The sequence below is a fragment of the Hippocampus guttulatus genome, chromosome 17 (genome assembly GCF_054856545.1).
Source record: "Hippocampus guttulatus isolate MCC_2025c chromosome 17, RoL_Hgut_1.0, whole genome shotgun sequence".
In the NCBI taxonomy this organism is placed as follows: domain Eukaryota; kingdom Metazoa; phylum Chordata; class Actinopteri; order Syngnathiformes; family Syngnathidae; genus Hippocampus; species Hippocampus guttulatus.
In genome coordinates this window covers 13,584,461-13,610,507 of record NC_141277.1, presented here as the reverse complement: position 1 = coordinate 13,610,507, position 26,047 = coordinate 13,584,461, and the positions used below count along the sequence as shown (strand labels likewise).

The 26,047-nt window shown below is 44.8% G+C and overlaps 1 long non-coding RNA gene and 2 pseudogenes across 1 annotated transcript; 2 read left to right on the top strand and 1 right to left on the bottom strand.

The window, feature by feature from the left end:
* Positions 1 to 1,125: 1,125 nt before the first annotated feature.
* Positions 1,126 to 2,850, top strand: LOC147192195 (uncharacterized; annotated as a pseudogene).
* Positions 2,851 to 2,907: 57 nt separating this feature from the next.
* Positions 2,908 to 6,552, top strand: LOC147192194 (uncharacterized). Its single transcript, XR_015103527.1, has 2 exons — positions 2,908 to 3,746; positions 5,103 to 6,552. It is a non-coding gene; the product is annotated as an uncharacterized LOC147192194 (long non-coding RNA).
* Positions 6,553 to 8,264: 1,712 nt separating this feature from the next.
* LOC147192193 (uncharacterized) lies at positions 8,265 to 25,309 on the bottom strand (annotated as a pseudogene).
* Between the last annotated feature and the right edge of the window lie 738 nt (positions 25,310 to 26,047).

Sequence of the window (26,047 nt, the reverse complement as noted above, 5' to 3'; positions counted from 1 at the left end):
AGAGTCAAAAAGTGACAAGGTGATCATAATCATATGGGTCGACGATTTGATTATCGCGGCCAGCAATGAAATGATTTTGAAAGACGTGAAAGAGATGCTTTCTGTAAAGTTCAAAATGAAAGATCTTGGCACACTCAAGCATTTTCTAGGTATCGATTTCAATCAGTCTGATGGATGTGTAAAAATGTCACAGGAGAAATACGTTAACAAGATATTAGAGCGTTTCAATATGCAAGACTGTAAAGTACGAAAAACACCCTGTGAACAAAAACTGGAATATTCAAATGATGCAGTGAAAATGAGTGATGTCAGAAACTACAGAGAAGCAGTAGGTAGCCTAATCTATCTGACCACTTGTACCAGACCAGATTTAAGATTTGTTGTTACCAGGTTGTCACAGTATTTTGCAGAGCCGACAGAGGAGCAGTGGGTTACTGTGAAACATGTGTTAAGATACCTAAAAGGCACTTCTGACAAAGAATTGAATTTCAAAAGAGATGAGAATGAGGAGTGAAGTTATCACTTATATATGTTATATGTTTAGCTTAAAACTTTGTATCATAGACAGGTCGACTTTGACTATTAGGTCTCTGTCCTGAACATCCGCTACTTAAAACAAAGAATGTAGTGTGAAGTTGGGGTCCTATTTCTCCTTGAGTGATTAACAGCCCCCAAGTGTCTTCTTTTGTGTCTCCCACCTCAGGAAAGTTCCTGAAGGCTGTCAAGCTCCCTTGAGGAGGAACTCTTATCTTGAGATTTGTGCACAGCAGATATGGTCTGTACTTTGTCAAAATGCCAAGATTGAACTTTGCTTGACTTTCTTTGTTTCTGATTTTTACATCAGGGGAAGGACTGCCCGCCCCTAATTAATATAATTAACATACTATGCCTATATACACGTTTGACTGTAGTTGCTCAGGGCTTCCTGATGAAATCTGAGACTCACAGGAGCCCGAATTGATTCGTGTTGTTTCACACTTGTGCCCTGAACGTTCAGTAAAACATCTTGCAAGAACTTCTCCATTTCCAGCCTCTGATTTTCGCACATCAACTCAGCCCGAATCAAACGAACACGCGGAGGACCTGGGGAAGTGGAGAACGGTGAAGGCGAAACCAAACCAACAATACCTGCCACCGACTGCCGGTCAATATTCGCAATGATGGGGCCCTGGATCCACTAGCCGCGGTCTGCAGGAACCGATGATCAACTTGACGGTAGGAGGAACTTCTCTACCTTTCATGGTCGACACTGGAGCGCGACATTCCACCGTCATGACCTTACCACCAGAAAGTTCCCTTACTACCGGCGGCATCTCAATAGTTGGATTCAAGGGAGAGGAAACCACCCTGCACATGACTACCCCTGTCCGCACTCAATGTTACTCACAAACGTTGATGCACTGTTTTGTCTTTGCACCAAATTGTCCAGTGAACCTGTTGGGTCGTGATCTCCTCATCAAGACGGCCCCGATCATAAAATGCAGCCCTGATGGACTCACTTTGGAGTTCCCTAATGGGAACTCCTGCCACTGCTCTACTCAATCTGTCTACTCAGACGCTCAGCTACTTCAGCTGTTCGAGGGACAAGTTACCTCACCTGCGATTGCCTGTGCCACAGCTGACATCTACTGGGCGAGAATGGACACAGATTCGACTGATTGGAGGAAGGCGGAGAGTTTTTGGACGAAATGGTCACCTTGGGTTCGCAACCTTCGCACTTATGATATGGTGTCGGACTGCATGCATTGCACACTCTACTATGACAGAAAAAGTGATGAAGTGTACAGTGAAGCATTTAAGGAAGTTGAGGGGAACACGTGGCAATTGAACATGGGCGATTTGTTTGGAGGAAAGCCAGGAGTAGCCTTTTCGGTTTCTCTAACAGACGAACAAAAAAAATGGTACATGATGGCAGATCTGTCCGACCCGTATATGCCACCCTGCCATCCACATGTCTCGCTAATGGTTTCTCCACAACACACAGCCAAGGATCTTGGTCCATTCGTGAGGGAGTGTACAACGGCGACTGATTGGTATGAAACAATACACGAAAACTTGTTGTATTCCAAATCTCTCGATGCCTACTGGATCCAATCTGATGCATTTTATCCCTTTTCATTCTTGAACATAATCTTTTGGACAGGCATCATGGTAGACAAATGACCGATAGTGATCTCGCTCCATCCATGCTCGAACAACTTCCACAGCACTTGTGGGCCACCGACTCAACAGACGTGGGACGATGCGACGTCACTCCGGTCATTTTTCAAATAAAACCCGAGCCGATTTATATTCCACAGTATCCAACTAAAGAATCGGGGCGTCTCGGTATAACAGACACAATAAATGGGTTGCTGAAAGCGGGTGTTCTATGCAAAATTCCGCGTTCGCGATATAACACTCCCATCCTACCCATAGAGAAAAAGAATACCGGAAAATACCGCATGGTTCACGATCTACGCGCCATCAATGCTGCTGTCTTGACACCTACCTTGCCTGTTCCCAACCCGCATTCTACCTTATCTCAACTTGCACCATCCCACACTCATTTCACTTGTATAGACTTGGCGAATGCTTTCTTTTGCATCCCGCTTGATGACTCCATGATGGAGTATTTCGCATTCACATGGAATGGTGAGTGCCATTCGTACAACCGACTGCCACAAGGCTTTGTTCTCTCTCCAGGCCTGTTCAATGCCTATTTGAAGCAACTTTTGGCGCCACTAATTCTCCCAGCCGGAGTACTATTGATCCAATATGTTGATGACATTCTGCTGGCTGCTCCTTCTGAAACTGTGTGTGTTGAAGCCACACGATCTCTGCTTGCTCACTTGGCAACGATTGGCTTGAAATGCTCAAAGAGCAAACTTCAAATCGCACGCCCTCAAGTTTCGTTCCTTGGGCGGCTCATTTCGAGACACGGGACAGGCATGTCACCTTCACACAAGGATGACATCTTGCACCATCCCAAACCCACCAATGTCAAGCAAATGCTTGCCTTCCTGGGACTTTGTAATTATTCTCGACACCATGTTCCAGACTTCGCTGAACTCACACGTCCTTTGCGCGCCATGGTTAATGACCAAGGCATGCGAAACTTGACTCACTCTCTTACCTGGACTTCTGATGCAGACCAATCGTTTATCAGCTTGAAACAGTTTCTTTCCTCTGCGGCCTCGTTGGCCATTCCAGACTACACCAAAATGTTCTTTCTTGATGTGTCTGAAAAATCAAGCAGTGTGTCTGCTGTGCTTTTTCAGAAAGGGGGAGTTGGTGAACGATACACTTGCTTGTATGCATCCACTCCACTTGACATATATGAACAACGACATCCTTTATGTGCGGCTTTTGCCTCAGCTCTTGCTCGGCTCGTTCAGAAAACATCGCACATAGTTTTACATCATCCACTCACTATCCGCACATCACACAGCACTGTACAATACGTCACAAGCCAGGCATTCACCATGACAGGAGGGAGACAAAGAAAAATCGAGACAATACTAACCCAACCCCACATCTTGTTTACGCACGAAGGCGTCAACATGGCGGAAGGAATGATGGAAGGAAAACCACACTGCTGCACACAGCGGATAGTGGACGAAAACACGCTCAGAGAAGAACTGTATGAGACACCATTGAATAATCCAGACATGATACTGTTTACAGATGGCTGTTGCTTCAAAGGAGAAAAAGGACTCCAGTCGGGATTCGCTGTGACACGAATGACGGATGACGACTTCACGACGGTAGTAGCAAAAAGACTAGCAGGTCCTCAATCAGCACAGAGAGCTGAACTGATTGTGGTTCAAACAGCTTTAATGCTAGCCCAGGGAAAAACTGCTAACATTTACACTGACTCAGCATATGTGCACGTGGTAATACACACGGCTCTGGCTGAGTGGCAACGAAATGATTTTGTGACTGCTGTAGGAACGCCAATTAAGCATCATCAAGACATCCTAGCATTGCGAGATGCCTTAATGCTGCCCAAAGCAGTGGCCATCATTAAATGCAAAGGACATTCCAAACACTCAGACTTTGTAGCAAAAGGAAATGATTCGGCTGATAAGGCGGCGAAAGAGGCAGCAGGCTATCATCTTCCCACATTGCAACTAATGATCAGTGAGAATGAATTAACCGATAGGGAAAAGGTGAATGAGGATACGGTCAAGTTGTGGCAGGAGCAAGCCAGTCCAGAAGAAAAGAGTGTGTGGAAGTCGAAAGGGGGTGCAAAGAGTGATAATGGAATATGGAAAAAGGATGGGAGATGCATCCCACCACAAAAACAGTTGAAACAGTTGATAAGTGAAGCCCATGGAGTGTGCCATGTAGGCGTGGATGAAACACTGAGACGACTCCACACCTGGTGGCACCCTTTCATGAGAACGATTGTAAAAAGTGAACTACAGGACTGTAGTGTTTGTAGCAGGTACAACAGCATGCCTACGACGAAGCCACCACAGGGCACTCACGATCCGGACGTGACTGCTCCTGGTCAAGTGGTTTCGATGGATTTCACTGACATGATCAAACCAGTGTCAGGATACAGGTATTTGTTGGTAATTGTGGATTCTTTTTCAGGATGGCCAGAAGCCTATCCATGCAAAACGGAAACAGCGAACGTTGTGGCTAAACACTTGATCAATCATTACATTCCAACTCATGGGTTCCCAAAGAAAATCAGGTCCGATAACGGAACTCATTTCAAAAACAAACATCTACAAGAAGTAGAGAGGGCCCTGGGTTTAAAACACTCTTTTGGTTCAGTGTACCACCCACAGTCCCAAGGTCAAGTTGAAAGAATGAACAGGAACATCAAAGAAAAATTAGCAAAAGCATTAGCATCGTCTAAGCTAAATTGGGTACAGGCTCTCCCAATTGCCTTAATGAATGTAAGAATGTCACTAAATTCAGCCAAAGGGTGGACACCATTTGAATGTCATACCAACAGACCGTTTCCGGCACCAACAGCTCCACTGGAGGAATCGCAGGTGGAGGGACCGCCTGGGCTGCGACAGCTGACCTTTATGTTCTCCAGCCTGACCGAAAAACAGGCCGATGCTCCACCGCTAATGAATGTTTGTGAACTTGTGTGGTTAAAGGTTCTGAAAAGGAAGTGGTCGGAACCCAGGTGGACGGGTCCATACAAGGTGACGGAGAGGACTTCATCTGCGGTTCGCCTGCAAGGAAAGGGAGACACGTGGTTCCACTTGACGTCTACCAGACCAGCTCGAGGCCCCACAGGGATCAGCTTCCATCACATCAACAGCCAGGGAGACCAGCCTGGGACGACTACAACGCCTGACGACTTCGAAACAACGCTCGACGAATCCCGAACAGAGCCAGACGACTCCAGATTGAACCCGGCAACGGACAATGCAGGAGCAACTTCCACCCAGGAAAACTGCAATCCAACAGCAGCTGAGCTCACATCTTGAGAAAGAAAAAAAAAAAAAAAAAAAACACACACACAGCATTCCCAGCGACTCACCCTGAATTCAAGTGGTCTGCCCTAAAATTGTCATCACACTCAAAGTATCCACCGACGATGATCGCCAAGTATTTGATCGGTTTGTTGCTTGTGCAACTCGCATCCACCAGGCGAGAAACTCCCCTCTCGTCGAACGATCGCTGCCCCACTCCCAAAGCTACCACTCACACCACCTTGGCATACGGAGGAATACTCTCCTCCTCAGCCTCCACCGGAGAGGGCATCTGCTTGCATATGATAGGAAACACCCAAATAACTTTTGAATTTGACGCATGCACAATGTTTTCATGATCACCGCCATTTTTGCGTGCTGGAATTACACATTAGTATTTTTGACGTTTACGTTATTATTATCACATTTCATATCGTTTTGAATTTATCTCACCAATGTATTTGCTGTTGAAACATCACCTTTACATAATGTTTTCAGATGCATTTAAGGGTTTCGGACTCTTACGAGTCCGAGAGAGGGAAAGCTTTTTCGAACAAGTTTTCGGACTCTTACGAGTCCGAGAGAGGGAAAGCTTTTTCAAACAAGTTTTCGGACTCTTTCGAGTCCGAGAGAGGGATTGAAGATATCACCTATGTTATATGTTTAGCTTAAAACTTTGTATCATAGACAGGTCGACCTTGACTATTAGGTCTCTGTCCTGAACATCCGCTACTTAAAACAAAGAATGTAGTGTGAAGCTGGGCTCCTATTTCCCCTTGAGTGATTAACAGCCCCCCAAGTGTTTTCTTTTGCGTCTCCCACCTTGGGAAAGTCCCTGAAGGCTGTCAAGTGCCTTCGAAGAGGAACCCTAATCTCAAGATTTGTGGACCAACAGATATGGTCTGTACTTTGTCAAAATGCCAAAATCGAACTTTGCTTGACTTTCTTTGTTTCAGATTTTTACATGAGGGGAAGGACTGCCCGCCCCTAATTAATATAATTAACATACTATGCCTATATGTACGTGTGACTGTAGTTGCTCGGGGCTTCCTGATGAAATCTGAGACTCACAGGAGCCCGAATCGATTCGTGTTGTGCCCTGAACGTTCAGTAAAACATCTTGCAAGAACTTCTCCATTTCCAGCCTCTGACTTTTGCACATCAACTCAGCCCGAATCAAACGAACACGCGGAGGACCTGGGGAAGTGGAGAACGGTCAAGGGATCCCGCCGTGTCGACAACAACACGCTTCCCCCTGTTTGATCATCCTCCAACAGCAACAAACCGTGATTGAAACTAACTGTGATGCCGCTCTTTATACGTTGCGCTAACTGTTACCTGTCAGTGGCAGCCCCGCCCCTCTTACAGCGCCAGAGTTAATCCATCGATATGGGTTTCCTAGGATGGAATTTATCCGAATCCTTCGTGATTTTTGCGGTCCTTATACAAGGGATTCGAGGCTCTAATCCCTCATTGTGTCCAAGGACACAATCTGAGGCCAAGGCCAAGGACTTGACTCCCGAGGCCAAGGCCAAGGACCAAGGACTTGACTCCTCGGCCAAGGCCGAGGACCAACGACCGCCCCTCGGTCCTCGAGCCGGTCCTCGAGGCCAAGGACCGGCTCGAGGAACACATCTCTGGTGTCGACGCAGCCGGCGAGTTCACGTGTCGATCACGTGATGTAATGAAGCAGCACACGCACCGACACGTGGATTGCTCCGTGAGCCCGACACGTGTTGACGCATCGGTATCGCTGGACCCATTAACTACTGATTACAATTGGACTCATTTCCAGCTACTTGGCAACTTGTTTGTTCAATCACAATTGAGACAGTGCGGTGAGAGGTGTGTGCAGCTCCCAAAATGTCAGCACTATCCATATCTTCAAATAAAATGTGATCCTCACAAAAATTACTTTTGAAAATTGCAGGCAGTGCATTTGCTATCTTGCCAGTTCTTGATGCCTTCTGTCTGAATAAGGTCATCAGACGCCGGATATGGCTGTCAAGATGACCATAAGATTTGTTGGGCAGGTGCACATTGGTAATCCGGTAGAATTCAGCATACAAATGGGATTGTAAAGTACCAAAACTACCAAATGAGCATGAATCACAATTTTGATCAATTCATTGTCATGTTCCTGTTCTTGGCCTGGCCAGCAGGTGGCAGACTGAGCGGACTTTCTGGTTGCACACCTGCTGCCAATCTTTCAATTAAGGAACTATGTATTTAAGGACCCGCAATCTGTCTGCTGGTTGTCGGAGTATTGTTTATGCCTTGATGCTTCCTTGCTCACAGATTCTTAGCTATTGATCTTGTCATTTTCGCTTCAAAACTCTCTGTACCATTTATTGTGAAAGTATGGCTTTGTTTTGTGATTTGGCTTTTTCTTGCGTGTAGTTGATTCATTGTTTTTCGTTTTTATTCTCGGTCGTGATGGGAAACTGAAGCCTCATGAAGCAATGAGGCTTTCCATCCAACTGGTTCGTTCCTGGCCAAAGCATCATGAGGCTTCATTTGTTCTATTGCGCCATCATGTGGAAAATAAATGTCATGACAGACAGTGATTAAAACACCATGGAGTTAAAAGGGCAGGGAGTTGTGATGTGAATGAATGTGCGCGTGTTACTTGAAAGAATGGTTGCTTTATTTTAGACATTGACATAAACAAGGGACAAGATATACCTTTCATTCATTTTTATTGAGGAAAACAAGCTTTTCCAAAGTGTTTGGCTTTAAACGGTTTCTTTTTTTCGATAGGATTTCTCCTGCTTTTGAAAATACTCTTTTCACAAGAGTAGACTCATTGTAGTTGTGAACTGTTCAACAAGAGGCACTTGCTCATTTGTTGGTGCTAGTAGACAGATGAGAAAAACAGACAACTGATACAAACCTGGGATCCAGCAGTGTTGCCAGTGACATGATGCTCATGGCTTGGAGGTTGTAGAGCTCGTCCCTCAGTTGTTTTTTAAGACCCTCAGCCATTGCTTTGCTCTCCTCCATTTTTATGGTTCCCATGTCATCCTCCAAGGTGTGGTGTAGCATGGCCAAAAGTGGTATGACCTTGGATCCAGACACTCTCTTCTCCTCTGAGAGCTCGACTTAAATGGGAACAGCACCTGCAGACTCTCAGAAATGAGCCTCAACTGGTGGGATGTGAGTGGGGTAATATCAGTGTGGAGGGCTGCTCCTCCGGCTTCCCTGAGGTTGTACATCAGTTGCAACATGTGGAAGGTGCTGTTCCAGCGTGTCTCCACCTGAAAATAAAAGGTCATTATTGTTTGAAAGGGGAGTGGAAGCAGTTATGGATGTCAACTTACCTCTTGAATGAGCTTCAGCACAGGCTCTGTAGGCATCATTTGCTCCTGCACCTGTGTCAGCCTTGTCTATAAAAATTAAATATGAAACAAAACATTATTCAAGTCATTTAGCATTAATTTGAATACTGCTGTGTAATAAAGGAATTCACCTTTGCAGTGGTACTGCTTTTGAAGTAGCCAACTATCCTCCTACACTGAAGACGGATCTCAGACAGCTCAGTGTTTTCTGCCAGAGCCTTCTTCACGATCAGATTTAATGTGTGCGTCACACAAATTGTGTGGCGCAGATGAAGGTCTCTGGCACATGCAGCCATGTTGGCTGCACCATCTGTCACAAGGCAAGTTACCTTGGTGGAAATGCCCCATTGTGCAATGAGTGCCGATTGAACGGCAGCCATGTTCTCAGCTGTATGGCGGTCAGGGAAATGGAGCACACCTAACACAGCTGAGTGCAGAGAGGTGTGCTCATCAATTAAATGACAAGTGACTGCCAGATATGCATCTGTGTTGATGCTGGTCCACATATCAGCTGTTATGCTCACAGCAGAGGACTTTGCTACGAGCTCTTGGGCCTTCTCCTTTGCCTGCTGGTACCTCTCCTCCACCATGGCTTTCAAAGTCTAAAGGAAACGAGAAAGAACACTATTGGAAGAGCACTTATGGGGGAATGGGGAATAATGATTCATGTGCTCTCACACACACCCGCCTGGTGGGGATAACATATGTAGGGTCGAAAGCTTGGATAAGCTTCCTGAACCCTGTGTCCTCCACAAAATTGAAGGGCTGGCAATCTTCAATCACCATATTGATTAATGCCTCTTCCACTGCATTCTTATTCACTGCAGTTTAACAGAAACAGAGTTAATGATAGATGTCATTAATTTCATCTTCATCTGTCACATTTGAAATACACATGGTAGGCTGTGGTGTTCTTTCATTGCATCGGGCGCCGACAGGTATGGCAGCCTCGGTCACACGCTCCCTAGTATTATCCCTGTTTTTGTCATTTTCGTTAGTTTTTGGCGACCCTGAGCGGCTTACTTACACGAGGGAAAAGTTGCTGCGCATTGGGGAGTCTACGCTTGGTCTTTTTTCACCAGCACGCGAAAACCCACAAGGTTTTTCGGAGCTAATCGCGAGCGGAGCGGCTGCGCTGTACGGAGCATGGAAACGCCGCCGGAGGAGGGGGAAGAGAGCCGGCGTGCTCGTCAAGCTCCGGCAGCGCGGATTTCGAACCCCGCTCCCATCGATCCATCTTGCTAATCTACGATCTCTGCCAAACAAGATGGATGAACTTCTTCTCCTCACAAAGACCAACAACACCTTTGCACGTTCTGCAGCGCTCTGCTTCACTGAAACCTGGCTCAGTGACCGCCACCCGGATTCCGCGCTACATCTACCCGGCTTCCGCCTTCTCCGAGCCGACCGCGACACGGAGCTATCAGGGAAATCGAAAGGTGGCGGGATTTGCTTCTATATCAACAAAGAATGGTGCACTGATGTCACGAAGCTCGACGCACACTGCAGCCCGGACCTGGAGTCGCTGTCTTTAAACTGCAAGCCATTCTACTCGCCACGTGAGTTCACCTCCTTTTTACTAATCGGTGTTTACATTGCGCCACAAGCTAACGCTAACACGGCGATACAAACGCTAGCCGAACAAGTAAACAAACTCGAACTAAAATACCCAGAGTCACCCCTGATAATTTTGGGCGATTTTAATAGAGCACATCTTAACCGTGAACTTCCCAGATATAAGCAGCACATCGACTGTTTCACCAGAGAAGGCAACATTCTAGACCACTGCTATACAACAATCAAAAATTCATACCGATCGGTCGCCCGTGCAGCATTGGGTCTTTCTGACCACAATTTAATCCACTTAATACCTACATACAGACAGAAACTCAAATGTGCTAAACCGGTGGTTAAGACTGTGAAAAAATGGACAGATGAAGCAAAGCTAGCTCTACAAGAATGCTTAGACTGCACTGATTGGGGCGTCTTTGAAACTTCAACGGGCACACTGGATGAATACACAGACACTGTAACATCATACATCAGTTTCTGTGAGGACATGTGCGTACCAACGAAGTTCTTCTACTCCTTCAACAATAACAAGCCATGGTTCACTCCCAAACTCAGGCAACTCAGGAAAGAGAAAGAGGCCACATTTAGAAGTGGAGATCAGGCACTGTACAAACACGCCCGAAACCAATTGACAAAGGAAATTAATATCGCTAAGAGAAGCTATGCAGAGAGGCTGAAAAACCAGTTCTCTGCTAACGACTCTGCATCTGTATGGATGGCCTGAAAGCAATCACTAACTATAGAATGCCATCCCCCCAAACAGTGAACAATAAGGGTCTTGCTAATGAACTAAACATGTTTTTCTGCCGATTTGAAAAGGACACCCCCATTTCCCACACACACACACCTGTACCAGAAACTACTCTATCTACCCCTCACCCTCTTTTTCTCCACTACAGATCCACGAACAGGACGTGAGACGGCTCTTCAAGCAGCAGAAGATCAAGAAAGCTGCGGGGCCCGACAAAGTGTCCCCCTCCTGCCTGAAAGTCTGCGCTGACCAGCTGGCTCCGGTCTTCACACAAATCTTCAACAGATCTCTGGAGCTGTGTGAGGTCCCATCCTGCTTCAAACAGTCTACCATCATCCCAGTTCCCAAGAAATCGGCAACATCGGAACTGAACGACTATAGGCCTGTCGCCCTGACGTCTGTGGTCATGAAGTCCTTTGAACGCCTTGTGCTGAACCACCTAAAGAACGTCACCGGACCCCTGCTGGACCCTCTCCAGTTTGCCTACCGGGCAAACAGGTCTGTGGAAGACGCAGTCAACATAGGTCTGCACTACATCCTCGAGCACCTCGACAGCACAGGGACCTATGCAAGGATTCTGTTTGTGGATTTCAGCTCTGCGTTCAACACCATCATCCCGGAACTCCTCACCCCCAAACTTCTCCACCTCGGTGTGTCCCCTACGATCTGCCAGTGGATCCTCAGCTTCCTGACGGGACGGACACAACAGGTGAGACTGGGAGCAACAACATCATCAATACGCACCACCAGCACTGGAGCCCCACAGGGATGTGTCCTCTCTCCACTGCTCTTCTCTCTCTACACAAACGATTGCACCTCAACAGATCCAGCTGTCAAACTCATAAAGTTCGCAGACGACACCTCGGTCTCATCAAAGACGGCGACGAGTCTGCGTACCGCCAACAAGTGGAGCAGCTGGAGCTCTGGTGCAGCCGACACAACCTCGGGCTGAATACGCTCAAGACTGTAGAGATGATCGTGGACTTCAGGAAACATTCTTCTCCACAGTTGCCCCTCACACTGCCCTGTGTCAACCGTCGAGACCTTCAAGTTCCTGGGAATCACAGTCTCCCAGGACATGAAGTGGGAAGTCAACACCATCTCCATCCTGAAAAGGGCCCGGCAGAGGATGTACTTCCTGAGGCTGCTGAGGAAGCATGGCCTGCCACAGGAGGTGCTACGACAGTTCTACACGGCAGTCATCGAATCAATCCTGTGTTCTTCCATCACGGTTTGGTTTGGGGCCGCCACAAAAAAGGACAAAATCCGACTTCAACGGACAGTTAGGACGGCGGAAAAAATCGTTGGCACCGCCCTACCCACTCTTGAGGACTTGCACACTGCAAGAATCAAGACAAGGGCACGGAAAATCCTCCTGGATCCCCCGCACCCTGCCCACCACCTTTTCCAGCTACTCCCCTCAGGCAGACGCTATGAAAGAGCGCCCATGCGCACCAAATCCAGTAGACACTTAAACAGCTTCTTCCCTCTAGCCATTAACTCCTTAAACAGTCACTGACATAGTCACTCTTCTTGTACTACAAATACTGCTACTGGTTACTCTAAAATGGTTCAATGATTTGTTGTTTACGATGATACTAATGCAGCGTGTTATACCGGAGACAAATTCCTTGTGTGTTCTACATACTTGGCCAATAAAGATGATTCTGATTCAGATTCTGATTCTGTTAAAATGCCTTACCTGGGGGTGGTTCTGTTTGAGTTGTCTCCTTACTTTCATGCAGGGCCCTATAATGCCTCAACATAGATGACATGTTCTCTTGGTACCCAAGTTCTTTGGAACAGAGTTTACACTTCACCTTTTGAAATATCAGCAAGTAGAAGAAGATAACTTTGCTGCTGTGAATTGGGAATTTCTCCATTGCGAGACTAATAAAGGTTTTCTTATCTTATTTTAAAATGAGGGATGCACTGTGCTGTCACAATAATTTACAATATATATTCACACTGGTTATAATTTGTACCTTTTTAGGAGAGATCTGCTCAAAATGATCCCAGACAGGGGATGTTCTCTTCTTATTCGTTGTGGATGGTGGGGTGCGTCCAAAGCCGTAACATTGCAAAACGAATCGGAATGAGTTTAGGTTTGGAGATGCGAGTTGAGTGTGTCAGCGTTACCTGTGAGCTCATTGTCGTCTCGGTGCGCCGAATTTATTTCGATTCACCCGCGAAACTATTTGTTGCCGGTGACGTAGGAATAACGTCTCACGAGGCTTCGGGCGGAGCAACACACGTTCTGAGGCATCGGGCGTGGCCACAAGCGTAATTGACACATGCCTCGATGCGCGCTTTACAGATTTTCTTCAGGTTTACTCGGCACACGCATCGGAGCCTCGGCACAGTCGGGCACATCCACTAATTCTCGCTTCTTGTTTTCCTCTCTTGCCTTTTGTGCAAGCGCTTTTTGTTATTTGTTTTTGTGCTCCCTGGTCCTTGATTTGACCAGCGCTTTATGTTACTACTTTGTCGGTGCGAATTTTAGTACATGAAATATTTTTGCATCGTAAACCTTGTCTGGTGTCTACACTTTTGGGATCCAAAAACTTGATTCGGTTAGTCCGAATCGTGACATTCATAAGTGAGACGTAATCCATATTACCTCAGAATCAATTTTGAGAGCAGGCCAGAGGTCCATGAGCTCTTTCACCGGTGGGGTAGACATTACGATTGTTTGTTGGTATAGCAGGAACGTGCCCTCCATCATCTTTTTAATGAAGGGCAGGTTGATCTGTGTCTTCTTGACTTAATCGACAATTGTCTGCTTTAACTGCTCAAGACTGGCAGGATCATTTTCTTGAGAAAAGTTGGGTAGAAAATTGACTTCTGCTCGCTTGGGTGTTTTGATATTGGAATGTCAAGATTCATTTTCAGGCTTACGTTTACTGTACTTCTTTTTCCAGCATTAACAGTGACCTCTCACATCCAACCTCTCTCATCTTTCTCCTGAAATTTCCCATCTTAAACTTGATACTGTTTTTCCATCCATTATAGCCAGTCTCTGATCCTGCTTCCTTCAAGCAGGGGTGTTTGGCTACAAGACTCTGATGTCCTTAAAACTTGGGTATGCCTTAAAACCATATAGGGTAGATGCAATATTTTCTAAAATGTCATACCTTTGGTCTCTTGTCCACTTGAGATGTGTGTTGTTCTTTTCATATTCCGCATTTCCATCTCTCAGCCTAAGTTCAACATTATATCCAAATGTAGGAACTGGAAAAGAGCCTGAAGGCCAACTGCTGTGGCGCTCTGGATATGACACATCTGAACATGTTGTGAGATGTGCAGAACTGATTTTTGTGGCAATTCTTCAATGTCTTGAAGAAAAGTAAGTTTCCCGTCAAAATCTGGAACCTTGACAAGCAAATCGAAGTCGAGGTCAATTTCCAGTTGTTCATTTATAATTTTGATCAGTGCATTAATAGAGCCTGGTCATGAGCTGAGTTTTAATTTTCGAGCTCGGTCTGGCTCAACAACATGAAGAATAATTTCCTGTGGGGACCCATTGTCCTGATGAGATGGGAAAAAAAAGAAGAAAAAATCAGGTTGTTAAAGAGTACCATATACATTTTATAAATGACTTACTCAAACAGTGACCGGACACAATAACTTATACAGTAGAAGGAAAATTCACTCTTACCTGACCTCAGTGCTGTATCACTTGAATGAACCGCTTGGGTGTGAGTAGTAACAAACCATCTATTTTGTATGCCGAGAGAGGGACTGTATCGTTCAAGGCAGATTGCAGGTGAAACGACAGGGCTGTATATTCAGTTGTCAACTCATAGGACCGTAGATGTTCTATATGCCTTGAGTTAAATTCATGGCACAAAAAAGACTCATTGTCATTCAAAAGAAAGGTCTGTTCAATTTTGCTCAATTTAGGCAATCCACCCCTGACCCCCACAGAGAGAAACATTCCACAAACATATTCTGTGCCATCAATGGTCACATTTGATGTCTTGAAGACTGTATCACAAGTGGATTGCTCTCTAATGTGTATTTGAGCGACCTCTGGTAGAGTTGAAACCAGAACAGAGTCAATCCTGGATGATTGTGGTTTTGGCTTGAAAAATGACAATGCAGCAAGATGATAGGCCATCATGTGTTGGTGTCTAACTGCCATTGTTTTCAGAAGTTTTGAGCATCATGCAGTACACTTTTGAAAGAGCGATGCTTGGCCTCAAACCGCATGGGCCAAACATGCAGCAGTGGCCCAAAGCACTTAACCAAAGCAGGATAATGCATCCAGATAATGATGTTTAGGTCACAGCCTAACCTCTGGGAAAGCCTCTAGCAGGGCCTGTCTATGATCACTGATTTTGCACACAAAATAATCTCAGGTTTCATCAGGTAATGATGGGCACAGTGCTAACTCTACCACCTCTTTCAGCTCCATCAATACCGCCCATACCTTATCTCCCTCCGACACTACGTAGCCAACAAGCAGTGGAATTAGTCTGAGCAGAGTTGCATTTTCATGGCCATTACTTTCGATTGTTTCTCCAGAAAGAAACACTTTGGAAAGTGGCTGAGGTCTATCCACTTTATCAGTATGTTGATATGGGAACTTCATCTCTTGAATACAACGAGCAATGGGAACAATACCTTCCAAAAGATCATGGAGTACATCAGGAGGAAACCCAGTGATAGTATGGAAGTAATTCAGAGACTCCCTCAACACACGGCCACCTTTTACACCAAAGAAGCTGTTCAAAGTGTCACTGTCTAACAATTTGCACATGTAAGTCATGAGTGGCTTTGGTTCTCTGAGGAAATAGTCTGTCTCTGACTTCAGGAACTTGGAACTGTTGAATGGAGCCCATACAGGTTCTGCAAACATGGCCTACTTGAAATGACTCTACAAATTTAATAAAGTACTCTGGATAATCTTTTTTTTTTAGATCTATTTCTGATTACATGATTTAATATTTTACATATATCTTGAGTGTTGCTTTTATTCTGCTCTAATAATGCATGATAATAATCTCTCTTACTAGTTCTTATTGTCACGGTTCTGTTTTTGGTCTGGCCAGCAGGTGGCATGAGCGGACTTCTGGCTGCACACCTGCTGCCAATCCATTCATTATGGGACTCTGTATTTAAGGACTCTTCTGCGGTTCACCTTTTGTTGGAGTATTGTTTATGTCTTGCTGCTTCCATGCTCATAGACCCTTTTGCTATATACCTCGTCGTTTTTCGCTTTTGATACTCTCGGTAGTACCGACACACCTGATGGGTCCATGAGGCCTCATCAGGCGTGTCGACACACTGACACACTGTGTTGATACTGTGCTGATACTGTGTCGCTGACCACTGCCACCTGCTGGACCTTCAAGATCCCTGCAGCCAACCCACTTAACAGACTGAACTGACTGATAAATTTGTTTGTTTATTGAACATATAAAATATACAATTCGGTAATAAATTGGCAAAAAGTGAAGGTAAGATATAAAATAGGAAAAGAAAATAGTCATCATCACAAATATATGTTCAAAGGAGTAGAAAGAAGTAAAAAATACTATCGAGTCCAACCCCTTCTTATATATGAATTGATCATTTTTCAAAATAGAAAAGAAAGTCTACATATTAACAAATGCTTTTACCCTTATGTATGCTGTACTTATCTATTTTTACAACTTTCGGTTTGTATATACAGTACATACTCATTGGAGCACATTTATAAGTTGATTTTCTCATATTCATAATGGATGCTACATTTCATTAATATATTAAATAATCTCATCAATGTATTTCTGATGTATTGCTATATTTCATGAGTGTATCGAGTTTATCATCTTAATTCTGATTTGTGTAGTTTTCTTGTACTACTCTCGAATTCATTTTTGAACTCAGCAAGAGAGTTACTCATTTTCAGGTCCATTTCAGAATTATTCCACAGATTTACACCTATTACAGATACACTCCTTTGCTTGATGTTTGTTCGTGTTTTGGATTTTTTGTATAGTTTAGGACCCCTTAAATTAAGACAACTTTCTCGAATTTCAAAAAGCTTCTGGTTGTTTTGGCAAATGAGGTTATTGTGTGCTTTGTACATTAATTGGGCGATTTTGAAGTCAACCAGATCATGAGATTTCATTGTTTAATTTGATAAACAGTGGATTCGTGGGTTCCGTCTATTTGGAGCCAGTGATTATTCTGATTGCTTTGTATTGTAGTTTTAAAACGGGGAGTGTTTGTTTTACTGGCATTTCCCCATATTTCCATACAATAGGTCAAATATGGAAGTAATAAGAGTATAATGTGTACAAGGATCGCTTATTCAGCACATCCTTAGTTTTATGGAGGATCCTATGGTTTGGGATAGTTTTCTTTTAACGTTATCTATATGTAGCTTCCAGCATAATTTTGCATCTATTACTGTTCAATTTACTGTTCAAATTTTCATAAGGTCATTCATCGATTTGATGAAGTGTATACAATATCATTCACATCCATGCATTCATATTGCAACATTCAATGTGTTCCAATAATGTGAAAATAATCTGAATGAGGATGCTTGTGGGCTTTGACTTCACAAATTTTTATTAAGAAAAATAAAATGCTCCAATGTTTTAAATTTTAGCCTGTTGCGTCTTTTACAAGCAATTTCCCCTGCTGTGGAGAACACACGCTCACAAGGGACGGATGAGGCTGGCGTACAAAGGAACTCCTTTGCGAGGTGGGAGAGGTTTGGGAAAGAACTGTGTTGGTCCTTCCAGTACAACAGCGGGTCCCGGTTACGTGCAATATTCCCCTCTGCCAGGTATCGCTGGACCTCAGATATTGCATCTGCTGTTTCACCACCTCTTCCCAGTCTCCCCACCTCATCATCCAGATGACTCCACAGGCCACCTAAAAAACAAAACCAAACAAATTGGCATTTAGAACAGTTTCCAATAACAAACTAGTAATGATGAGTAACATGGCCTGATGTAGTTGCAGAGGGCTGCGATGATGGTCCAGGCTGGGCCTCGATTGTGCGCCCAATGACACGCATGCACTCAGACCGCAGTCTGGATATGGCATCCGTGCACCTGGAGGAACTGCGGAATCCAAGTGATTTGAATCTGGGGTCTAGAAGTGTTGCTAAGGTTAATACGCTCATAGACTCCAAACTGGAAGCAGTGTCTGTGACTCAACGCTTGAGGTGTTCGTGGAGTTGTATGACTGACTGTGTGTGCAAGGTTGAAGCGTGGCGCTCAAGTGCATGATGAAGCATTTTCACCTTTGAACCTGAGACTTGCCTCTCTTCAGACAACTCCACTGTAGCTTGATGGAATGGAGAAAGCACCAGTAGTGCTTCTCCTATGATGGTGAACTCATCAGCTGTCTGTGGAGCCAAATCTGTCTTTAGGGAAGCCAGAGATACCCACACTGGTTCCCTCTCACCATGCAGCCTTGACAGCATTTCATAGGTACTGTTCCAGCGTGTTGGCACCTCATTGATAAATTTCAGGGTTGAATGTCCCATCTGTTGCTGCACCTGAGCAAGCCTCTCCTTGGATGTAGTCCTTGAACGGAAATATGTAACAATGTGCCGAGCTTTGTTCCTAATGTCTGTAAGTGCAGCGACCTGATCGCATGATTTTCTAACTAATAAATTAAGACTGTGCAATGCATTTGAGTGGCGTATTTGGAGGTGTCGAGTGGATGCGCACTATTTAAAACGATAGATTCTGTACTCAAACCCCCTCTGCCTACTTGCTCGGATTCATCACCCGAGATGTGCAACAGATTCCTTCAGTTTTTCATTGATAAGGTCTCTACAGCTCGGACTCCGGTCTCAAATACTGCATCTGACCCCTCTGTCCATGTTTCATGTTCAGCTGTGCTAAATTCTTTTGAAACTGTGTCCTTGGCGCTTTTGGAGGATGTAGTTCGCCAGACGAAGCCATCTGGCTCCCCTTGCGACTCTCTTCCCCCGCACTTCTTTCAGGAGGTTCACCCGAGTGTTGGCGCATCAGTCTTGGATATCATCAACAGCAGCCTCTCTTCTGGTGTAGTTCCCCAACAGTTTAAACATGCTGTGGTCCAACCCTTGATCAAGAAACCTGGTCTTGATCCAGATGTGCTGTCAAGTTTCAGGCCCATTTCCAAACTGCCTTTCATTTCCAAAATTCTGGAAAAAGTGGTGCACATGCAGTTGAAATTTTTCTTGGATAAACATAACATCTTGGAGTTCTTCCAGTCAGGTTTCAAGACGATGCATAGCACAGAGTCAGCCCTGTTACGCGTTTCTAATGACATCCTCCTGGCAAATGACTCTGGAGACCACGTGTGTCTAGTTTTATTGGACTTAACTGCAGCATTTGATACCGTGGATCACAGTATTCTGCTGACTCGTTTGCAGCACTTGGTGGGCATTGGCGGCAGTGATCTTGAGTGGTTTAGGTCCTATTTAGCTGACAGAACCTTCTGTGTCAGCCTTGGCTGCTCTGAGTCACGCACTGCTCCCCTGTCATGTGGTGTTCCGCAGGGCTCAATTCTGGGGCCTCTGCTGTTCTCGCTGTATCTGCTCCCATTGGGTTCCATCTTAAGGAAACATGGTATTCCCTTCCACAGCTATGCAGATGACTGCCAGATCTATGTCCCACTGAGCAAGAAAGACGCCTTCTCATTAAGGCCACTCCTATCCTGTCTGGAAGAAATCAAAACCTGGATGGCACAAAATGTCTTGAGATTCAATGAAAAGAAGACAGAGGTGATGTTGTTTGGTCCCAGTGGCCCTTGTACATTCCATCCTGTAGACTTGGGCCCCCTGTCTCCTTATCTTAAGTCAACAGTCTCAAACTTGGGCCTTAAACTGGACTGTGATTTCAAACTCGATCGGCAAATTGGTTCCGTTGTTAAATCCAGCTTCTTTCACCTTGGACAGCTGGCCAAAATAAAACCTCTCCTCTCACATGAACACTTTGAGACAGTAATTCATGCCTTTGTCACATCCCGGCTCGATTACTGCAATGCCCTTTACTTTGGAGTCAGCCAGTCCTCCATTAAGCGCCTTCAGCTGGTCCAGAATGCCGCTGCTCGCCTCTTGACTGGTACTCGTAAGAGGGAGCACATAACTCCTACTCTGGCATCCCTTCACTGGCTCCCCATTCATTTTAGAGTTATTTTCAAGATCCTCTTATTTGTTTTCAAATCTCTGAATAATCTCGCGCCACCTTACCTCTCTGAGCTCATCCGCCCCTACACACCTGCCCGGCGCCTCAGGTCTGTGGACCAGACCTTATTAGAAGTACCAAGAACTAAACTGAGGCTCAGAGGGGATCGAGCCTTTTCTGTTGCTGGTCCCTCTCTCTGGAATGACCTCCCACTGAACATTCGGCAAGCCTCCTCGCTGCCCATCTTCAAAACCCTCCTCAAAACTCACTTGTATTCTTTGGCATTTGACTCAGCATGACTTAGATTTGTTCTTGGTTTTACTGTTTGGTGCTTTCTACCGCCTTTATTACCGATTTGTCTTACTGTTTATTGTGCATGTTAAATTGCTCCATGTACAGCACTTTGTATGCAGCGATGGCTGTTTGAAAGTGCTCTATAAATACTGTTGACTTGACTTGACTTGAACATAGCAACCGTGAAAAGATAAGTGAACGTTTGTATACCTGGCGTAATCCTGGGTGTATGCGAACTTCATTCTCATGTTTGGCCCGATAATGCCTCAGCATGGTGGAGGTGCTTTTGTTGGTGTATTACAATTCGACCCGGCAAGTTCGACATTTCACCTGCAATGAAATGTGAATAAGAAGTAACTAAGAGTTACCTGGATAATGACAGAAGGGGCCTGAATGCCACAGTTGGACCACATGGGTCTGCAGGCTCCACGAACGACAACGGGGAGAGACTGTTGATGCTAACCAGTACCAATGGCCTCAGCATTGGCAACACCTTTTTTGAGCACAAGCGGATCCACAAAGTAACCTGGGTTTCACCTGGTGGCGGGACCCAGAATGAACTGGACTACATCTGCATCAACACAAGGTGGCGCTCGTCATTGCTCGACGTTCGCTCCCACAGAGGTGCAGATGTGGGTTCAGACCACTTCCTTGTGGTGAGTAAAATCAAGCTGAAGCTGAAGAAGGTGAAAAAGGTGCAGCCCAAGAGACCTTACGCAGTGGACAAGCTAAAGGATAACAACATCTCAGAAAGCTTCTGTGAGGAGTTGAGTAGGAAGCTCAAGGTATCACAACACCTTGCAAACATTGAGGAGCAGTGGAGTATGTTCTCTTGTGCCATTGCTGAAACTGCAGAAGCAGTTATCAGCAGAAAGAGGGGTACCAACAAAGAGAGATGGATAACAGACAACACCTGGAAGTTGATTGATGAAAGGAAAGTGGCCAAGATAAAAAGAGAACAAAAGAGGAGGCTCCGGAGCTGGAGGATGGAAGACGAGGAGTACAGGCGCTTGGACAGGGCAGTGAAGAAGAGTTGCAGGAAGGATAAAAGACAGTGGCTAGAAGAGAAAGCAAGAGAGGCACAGGAAGCAGCCGAGAACAACAACACGACGACCCTATACAAGATCGTGCGGGAGCTAACCAACTCCAGGAGCAGCTCTAGCGTGCCAATCAGGAGCAAGGATGGCAGGACACTTCTAAGCGACGAGGAGCAAGAAGCAAGATGGCTGGAACACTTCAGGGAGGTTCTCAACCAACCAATGCCTCCCGTGCTCTTCAATTTCGATCAAGAGACACCAGCTCCAGCTCTAAATATTACATCGAAAGAGATATCCGAGACTGAGGTTGCCAAAGCAATCAAGGGCCTTAAGAACAACAAGGCACCGGGACTCGATGAGGTAGCTGCCGAGATGTTGAAACACGGCCAAGACGCTGTTGTGGAGAGCCTTACCCACCTGTTCAACCTGATTTGGCATGCTGAAGAGGTTCCTGCCGACTGGAGACGTGGGGTCATTGTCACGCTTCCTAAGAAGGGAAACCTCGCAGACTGCAATAACTGGCGGGGCATTACACTGCTGTCAATCCCCAGCAAGGTATTCTGCAGTGTCCTGCTACATCGCCTTAAAGATGAAGTGGATAACATCTTGAGGGAAGAGCAAGCCGGTTTCAGGAAGGGAAGGTCTTGCGCCGAACAGATCTTTACCCTTCGAAACATCATAGAGCAGTGCCAAGAACTTCAGACACCACTCATGATCAACTATATCGATTTCAAGAAAGCCTTCGACAGCATCCACCGGGAGTCACTGTGGCAGATCGTCCAGCTGTATGGTGTACCCCTCAAGTACATCAACATCTTCAGGTCATTGTACCACAACTCAACCTGTTGTGTCAAAACCAACAGTGGCACAACTGATGATTTTGACATTGTCACTGGTGTAAGACAGGGTTGCATTCTGTCACCCCTACTCTTCATCATCATAATTGACTTTGTGATGAGGAAGTCCATCACAGGGGAAAAAGTTGGTATCAAGTGGGGAGGGAGCAGACTAGCTGACCTGGAATTTGCAGATGATTTGGCTCTGTTAAGTCACACCCAGCCCGCACTCCAGGAGTTGACCAACAATCTGCATGAGCACGGAGTTAAGGTCGGTTTACGAATTAGCCAGGAAAAGACCAAGGCCATGGCCGTCGGACAGCACCAACACCTTCAACCACTCACTCTACACCAACATGACATAGAGTACATTGACAGCTTCACATATCTTGGGCGTAACATCTCAAATACAGGTGGTGTGGAGAAAGACGTCAACAGTAGACTTGGTAAAGCTGCGGGAGTGTTCCAACGCCTCCGCAACATCTGGTCATCGAAAGCCATCACTACGACCACCAAGCTACGCCTCTAGTCAGTGGTTATCCCAACAGCGATTTACGCCTGTGAGACATGGATGAAGACAGCCAACATTACCAACAAGTTAGATGTCTTTCATCGGCGTTGCCTGAGATCCATCCTGAGGATCTCATGGAGAGACCACATCACCAACGAGGAGGTGATGAAGAGGGCAGGAGTGGCTGAACTGTCAGACATTGTCTCTGAAAGGAGAAGGAAAATGATCGGCCACGTACTCCGGCTGCCAAGAGAGAGACCGGCAAGTGTGGCCATGGACTGGATGGATGCCAGAGGGTGGAAAGAGGAAGAGAGGTAGGCCAAAGAAGACGTGGAGACAGACTGCCAAAGAAGACCTCAGTGAGATGGGTGTCAGCTGGCATGGAGCAAGAAGGGTCGCCAGTGACCGGAACAAATGGAGGAGGCTCGTCGCCTAATGTTCCAAATAGGAGCGGGCGGAACTAACTAACTAACTAACTAACTAACTAAGAGTTACCTTGAAATGAATTAGAATTAGAATGGTACAACACATGTCAATAATCTGAGAGGCTCTCGGTGACAGAAGGAGATTTGAATAAATAAATAAATAATACCTTATTCTCCAGGACATCAAAATGGTCCCACACGGTGGATGATTTTCGTCTCTGCTCCATAATTGGCAAGGAAGGCACGAACACGAAGTCTGAACACGAAGTCTGTACCACGAACTTCGACAAGCGAGCGTGAGTGAGGTCTGGCTTGTTTCGGCAGGTGGCATCGTGTCGCCAGACGCACTTCCTTATAAACACTGTGCGGCGGGCTTTTGCTGCGTCAACGCCCCCTGCACTGAGTTGACGCCCCCTGGACTGAGTGGTGCAGCCTGGACTGTGCCAAGCAGCCTGGACTGTGTCGACGCAGCCGATGCAGTTCACGTGTCAATCACGTGACGTAATGAAGCAGCACATGCACCGACACGTGGTTTGCTCTGTGAGCCCGGCGCATGCGTCAACGCATCGGTGTCGCTGGACCCATCACTAGCTTGCGTGTACTTTGTTACATAGTTTTTTCGTTTGTATTCTTGGTTCTTGTTTTCACCCCTTGCCTTTTGTGCAAGCGCTTTTTGTTAATTGTTGTTGTACTCCCTGGTGCGTTTGGACCAGCGCTTTATGTTCCTACTTTGTCGGTGCGATTTTTTTTTTTGTATTAAAACATTTTTGCTACGGAGACCTTGTTGGCGTCTACACCTTTTGGGATCCAAACTTGATTCGGCTTGTCTGAAACGTGACACTTTTAATATTTACTCATTTGTTTTGATAGGTCTTATATTTTATTTCAGCATCTGTAGTTCTCAATTTTATCAACAATTTGTAAAAAAAAAAAAAAAAAATGTCTTTTTAGATGTGTTTTCTATGCCTTTTTTAAAATCCATGGCTTACTTAGGAGTTTGTACTTTCTGGAAGCTTTAGTTACTGGACAATGTTTATCATATCAGGAGGTTATAGTTGACTCAAATGCCTCAAACGCAGTATTTGGGTCTTAGTTTGAGTAGACCTCGGACCAGTTTTGTTTTTCTAGGTCTAGCTTGAAAGCTGTGATGCAGTGTTAGGTTCTTTGTCTTATTTCTGATATGTGAGCTGTTTATTTAGTTTTTCTATCAAAATAATGATGAAAGACTGCAAAGACGGGTAGATGGTCACTTATATCAGGCATGAGAAGTCCACTTTACATTTTATGGTCAATCTTATTTATAAAACAGTATCTTATCAATTAATGTGGCCGTATCAACTGTTATTATGCTGGGTTTCAGGATTACTGGGAAAAGACTTGCTGTACATAGTATTTACAAAGTCTGTTTTTTTTTAATGTCCATTTGGGTTTAATAAGTCGATGTTAAAGTCACCACATATTATTCGTGTTTAATCGTGGGAGAAACTTAGCATATCTGTCAATTTTTTAATTGAATGTGTCAAGACATGATCCTGGTGTCCGATGGATGCAACTTATGATCACATATGATGCCTTTTTAATATGCATTTCAAGAGTTGAACATTCCATGAAACTCTCGATTGTGTTTGTCAGTCTCTCACTTTGACTGCATTTAAGAGCTTTGTCTTCATATATTGTAAGCCCCCTCCTTTTTTTGTTTTCCCTATTTGTTGCAAACATTTCATATCCTTCTATTTTTATTTCACTTGTTTTTTCATCGTCAAGTTTCTGACATGGCAATTATTTGAAATTTATTGACATTTTTTGGAGAGACTCCTCCTGTTTATGTGTATCACTGAAAGTGTATTTTCCAGTTCTACATTCCTGTTGAATTGTTCGTCCATGTAATACTCAGAGTTTGTGATGCTGTGATTATGATTGAAGAAATTATTGTTGTTCAAGTTGTTCTGAGCGTCGAATGTCTTGTGGGCAACATAATCAAAGGTTTTGAAATCCATGTTTTTGGTGTGTATTTCCTATTTCAGTAAAGGGGTTTTTTTGTCTGGTGGTGATCAGTTCTCAGCATGCCGCGTGTTGAACTCGAGGCTGTTGTGTTGCAGTACTGGTGCGGGGGTAGATTTTGAGTTTGTCATGCCTTAAGCTTTTAATTTTGGAAGCAGTTCTTTTCTTTTTTGACGCACGGCATCTGTGAAGTCTTTGTTAATGTCGATGTTGTTTTAAATGGTTTTCTCTCTGTAGAATCTTTGTTCTGTCCTTGTATTTTTCAAATTTCACCACAACCTGCCTCGGTCGAGGTCTCCCCGGTTCGTGCCTTCCAATGCAGTGGACTCTTTCCAACTCGATTGTCTCCTTTATCAGTAGTTGCTCCTTGAAGACTTTTTGCACTTTTTGCTCCGTTTCAGTCCACGTTTCTCCTTTTATTTATTCAATTCCATCAATTACTAATCTATTAATAATTATGTTCATAATATTTTGATCTATTGATAATTCGGATTGCTTTTTTTGTGTGGTAGTTTTAAAACAGGAAGTGTTTGTTTGACAGGTGTTTCACCATATTTCCACACAGTAGGCCATATATGGTAGTCATAATGAAGAGTATAATGTTTACAAAAAACTCTTATTCAGCATATCCTTGGTTTTGTTGAGGATCCCTATGGTTTTGGATTTTTTTTACATTGATTTGTGGCTTCCAACATAGTTTTGAATCTATTACTAATCCAAGAAAGTTATTTTCA